The following is a 5,276-nucleotide window of genomic DNA, read 5'->3' as shown; positions in this document are numbered from 1 at the left end:
ATGGTATTTGACCTTGGAATCCTTTTCTCACAGAATGTATTTGGGGAAATTTTAATCCAGCTTAAAGCAGGCCAGCGCAGATTCCATTTATTTTGAGAGCATCTATTATGTGACAGGCATTGTGCTAGCACAGCCTGAAAAAGCAGATTTAATTCCTGTCTGGGTAAGACAGACATTAAATTATAATTAACTTAATAAATCTAGATGTTCACATAACTGTAAGAAAAATACGAAGGAATCTAAGCTAAGGCAAGGAGGTGAAATGATGTTTAAATTAAGACCTGCAAGATGGGTATGACTTTGTCAGAGGAAGAGAAGCAACAGAGAACTCCAGGTAGAGGAAACAGCCAACACAATGGCTCTGGGGCCAGAGAAATTAAAGCCAACCAGAACAACTGATAAGCAGTCAAGATATCTTGCAGCACACTTTCTAGTTGGTGAGGAAGGCATGTTCTAATTCCAAAAGCATAAGGACTCTTCTAATTCCAAACCATAAGGAATCACCTTTTCCAGAAAATGATGAACTAGTTATTTAGGACTAATAAGCCACTAAGGATAACCTGAAGAACAGAAATAAAAATTATCTCTTTGAAGGCAGCGGAGAGCTACTAACACTTAAGGAAACACAATTCTAGAAGAATAAGGAAGTTCAGAAATGTTGGGTGTTTGTTACTGACCTCTCTTTACTTGAAGGCGTTAAACAGTTTGAAAACTTCAGCTGAGAGGCTGAGAAACTTAGCAGAGCCCTCAGCATTTCCATGGGGTTTGCAGGGACGAAACTTATGTCTAAGGAGAAGGAACACAGATTCAAGTACTGAAGGTCTTCAGGTGGGAAAAACCAACGGAATACAACCTAAGTCTAAAGTGAGTATGCATAAAGTCTAAATCCCAGCTTCAGATCAGCTCAATCCTTGTTCCCATTACAATGGCCTCTCTTACCCTCCCTGCCAAAAGAAAGCAAAAGTAAATTCAGTAAAAAGGGTCATCATCCCCAAATCAAATTGTCTCTACAAATTATAATTCGATGAAAGGCACTAAAGTTTAGAAGAACACACCAGACTGAGGACAAAAAAGGAAAACTATGAATAATATAGAATACTACTTAAGAAACATTTGGGACTGGGGTAAAAATGTCTAACACACCTTGAAGTTTCAGCACAAAAGAAATAAAAAATAGAGCAAAAGCAATATTTCAACACCTAATGACCAAAAGTTTTCTAAAACTAATGAAAAATACTAAGCCACAGATATAAGATGCCCTGTAATTCCCAAGCAGAATAAATGCAAGGTAAACCACATCTAGGCATACCATAGAAAAACTGTAGAAAATAAAAGACATATAGCAAATATTAAAACCAAGCAAGAATAGTATGTATTACCTTCAAAGAGCTAACAATAAATTTAAAAGCTGACTTTCCAACGAAAATAAAAAGCCAAAAAAACCTCCAAAATGTTGAAAGACAGTAATTGCCAGACTAAAATTCTATATCCAGCCAAATATTTACTCAAAAATAAAAATGAAATAAAAACACATTTAAATAAATAAAAGTTAATACAATTAAGTTTCAATAGATCTATATGAAAACAGATACCAATATAGGGTTTTCAGGGAAAATAATAATTGTTGATAAAAGCATGGGAATGATAAAATGAATGAGAACAAATATAAAGGATAAATATATATGTATGATAATCTAAATAAAAATTGACTGTATTAGAAATATGTCTTCACATAGATAAACGTGAAACAGTTACCAGGGGGAAAGGAAGGTGGGAGAGGGGTACAGCGGAGCTAGTGGGGGGAAGGGTGTAAAGAGGGACAAATATAAAATGACGTAAAATTATTTGACTTTAGGTGGTGGGTATACAACATAATCAACAGTTCAAATGCTATAGAAGTGCTCACCTGAAACCTATGTATTCTTATTGATCAATGTCATAGTTAAAGTTAATTTTCTAAATAAAAATTAAAAAATATGTCTTCATTTATATATTGTGAATTTTAATTTAATTTAAATTTTTTAAAATATATATGTCTTCATATATATATATATTTATGGAGAGAAAGGGAGAGAACAAAAAAGAAATAAGAGGATGAAAGAGAATTTAAAACACAGAACAAAAATAGCACACTTTTCAGTTGTAACCACCATCTTCCAGCAATTCGCCAAAATGACTTAATCAAAGGGAAAGAGAAAAGGCACTTGGTATATGTTCTCTAGGCCTTTTAGAAAACATGGTGTTCTCTTGCTACATGCATGCGAATCTACAAGGACGGAGATATTGTAGACATCAAAGGGATAGGCGCTGTTCAGAAAGGAACGTCCCACAAATGTTACCATGACAAAACTGGAAGAGTCTACAATATCACCCAGCATGCGGTGGGCACTGCTGTGAACAAACAAGTTAAGGGCAAGATTCATGCCAAGAGAATCAAGGTACATAGTGAATATATTAAACACTCTAAGAGCCAAGATAGCTTCCTGAAAGGTGTGAAGGAAATGATCAGAAAAACAAGAAAGCAAAAGAGAAAGGTACCTGGGTTCAACCAAAGGGCCAGCCTGCTCCACCCAGAGAAGCGCCCCTTATGAGAACCGACGGAAAGGAGTCTTAGCTGCTGGAGCCCGTTCTTTATGAATGCACGGCAGGATAAGTGTAAAAATAAATAAATAAGAGACCTCACTACATTGATTTTTTAAAAATAGCACAAAATCAAGGGGAAGCTAAATAAAATGTCTCAAGTTTCTTGCATTGTTCATAAAGTGATGAAACAATAAATTTATATTATATTTTATAAATCAAGAATTTATGTTGCAAGATATATAGCAACCACTAAAAAAATATAAAAGAGTAGATAACTTACTTTTGACAAGGAAATATTGAATTGAAATTTTTAATCAAACAATAATGATTAGGTAATGAATTTGTCCTACCACCATAAATAACCAAAAAACTGGACAAATGATATGAAACAACTGTTTTTAAGACATTGCATTAAAGCCAGCAAAGGGCTGTGATCGCTGAGAGAAAAGGAAAACAAATGAGGGAGGACCTGCTATTGCCCCAGCTTTCCGGACAATCATTTTCAAGACTGTAACATAGAAAGGGCTTAACTAAACAGGGCATGGACAGATAGTGAACTAAGGAACTAGAAATCAGTTTGAGAAGATGGAAGCAGCTGGGATTTATGAAACTACTACCAGAGAGAAGGGAAGTATGCAGGAAAATTTTCCAGAAATCTGCTTCGAAAACCTGCTACTAAATAACAAGCTCTGTATGGTTAGATAAGCCTGGCTATGGACAGGCAAAAAAGATCAAAACCAGCTGAACAATTCCCAGAGTTTATGCAGAGCTGGGAGACATTATAGTTCCAGCTAGTCAGGGTGAAGAAGCTTTTTTGAATATCAAGGGCATTTGGTAAAATCCCAGAAGGGTCATAGCTTAACAGTAGAACTTAACTGGCCCTAGAATTAAAGTTGCTCTAGATCTATTCTATAAAAAAAAAAGATAAGGAGGGGGAGGGGAGCAGGAATCTTAAAAGGATCCAGTTGATCCACAAAAGTAACATAAGAAAAGAAAGCATGGATCTCACTCAGAGAAGTATGCCAACACCAGGCAGTGTGTGTCTTTCTTCTAGGACAAGGTGAGAACAATATTATCAGTGGGAACATAAACAGGTTAGAGCACCACTATCCAATAGAAATTTAGCGCATGCCACATACATAATTTTAAATTGTCAGGAGGCCACATTGACTTGTGACTTGTTGGCACCTCCCTCTTGGAAATGCAGGGTTCCTCTTAGTCTCAAATCTTACAGGACTTAGAGCCACAGCAGCAAAAGGCAAAATCACCTAGGTGAGGAGAAGTATGGTCCTGATGTACGCTACTATTTTCTGGATTTTGTTTGTTCGGTTTTTATTATATAAGCCTGCAATATTTCATTGTATAAAAGCTATTACAGCAGTCCCTACTCAAATTTATCTCAAACTTACATCACTCCCCATGATTTTATTTTCAGCTGTCCTTTATGGGTCTGAAAAAGTATGTCACCAAAACTGGTGTCAGAAAAGTTTGCAATAGAGACATTTTTTGCTTTTCCTGAGCAAGCATTTCCTTGAGAACTTTCTATAGAAGAGTTGTGATTTTTCTCATTAAAAAACAGGTGAAATAAGACCAACAGCCATAATTGGTAACTCTTGTTCAAGAGTAAGAAAGTGAAAGTCTTCCTCATGAAAGGCATTGAAAAACTGTCTATTAAATTTCAATAAATTATTAGCAACCTACTCAGCCTCTTTTTTTAATGTATTTTTATAGCAGTCTAATATTCTTGTAATGGTAGGATAATGGTAATCTTCATGTCCCCTATATATTGAATGAATAATGACCTGTAGTTCTATTTCCTTAACTTATCTCAGTCTTTCCTAGGCTGCTCAATCCTTTCTGGTTCAAGATTTAATTAAGATGTTACTCCGGTGCTTTTTAAACACTAGATTAATGGTTACTTGTCATTAGATCATTTTTTACATGGGAAAAAATGCCATCACAACTTCTACTTTTAGCTATGAAATTATAGCTACTAGCAGATCAAAACTCATACCAAAGACAACTAGAAAAGCTAGATAAATTTTTTAAAATCACTTTAGAGGCACTAAAAGCATCAAAGTGACCAGAACTTGAGGAGTTAAGCATTTAAAGAGACAAAAGGCTCATTGAAATGAGGATGTCAAACATCCTATGTGCCAGTTCTTCCTTTTGAGACATTTTTGAAATTTTTAGGACTTTGGAGAAAGAAATAAGAGGTTGGTCAATAAGAAAGCAGAAATTAGCAGTTAGGTAGAGTTTTCAGTGGTCTCAAGTTGCTAGAGAAATAACAATTTGAGTTCAGGTCACACAGGGCAGCCAGGACTTGAAGAACCAAGAGCCTGTATTGAAGAAAGGAGAATTTTTTTTTGATTTAAATTTACTTGTTCTTTACTTATTTATTTATTTTTAAATAAATTTTTATTAATGTTAATGGGATGACATTAATAAATCAGGGTACATATATTCAAAGAAAACATGTCTAGGTTATTTTGTCATTAAATTATGTTGCATACCCCTCGCCCATAGTCAGATTGTCCTCCATCACCCTCTATCTAGTTCTCTGTGCCCCTCCCCCTCCCCCTAACTCTCTCCTTCCCTCCCTCGTATGTCCTCCCTCCCCCCACCCCTGGTAACCACCACACTCTTGTCCATGTCTCTTAGTCTCGTTTAGTGCCAGGGCTATGGCATACCTG

The 5,276-nt window shown here is 35.7% G+C and overlaps 1 pseudogene; it reads left to right on the top strand.

The window, feature by feature from the left end:
• The first annotated feature begins 2,169 nt into the window (after positions 1-2,169).
• LOC136319238 (large ribosomal subunit protein eL21 pseudogene) lies at positions 2,170-2,653 on the top strand (annotated as a pseudogene).
• Positions 2,654-5,276: the final 2,623 nt, after the last annotated feature.

Source organism: Saccopteryx bilineata, chromosome 1 (genome assembly GCF_036850765.1).
Source record: "Saccopteryx bilineata isolate mSacBil1 chromosome 1, mSacBil1_pri_phased_curated, whole genome shotgun sequence".
In the NCBI taxonomy this organism is placed as follows: domain Eukaryota; kingdom Metazoa; phylum Chordata; class Mammalia; order Chiroptera; family Emballonuridae; genus Saccopteryx; species Saccopteryx bilineata.
The sequence above is the reverse complement of the archived record's forward strand: the minus strand, read 5'-3'. Positions and strand labels throughout refer to the sequence as shown.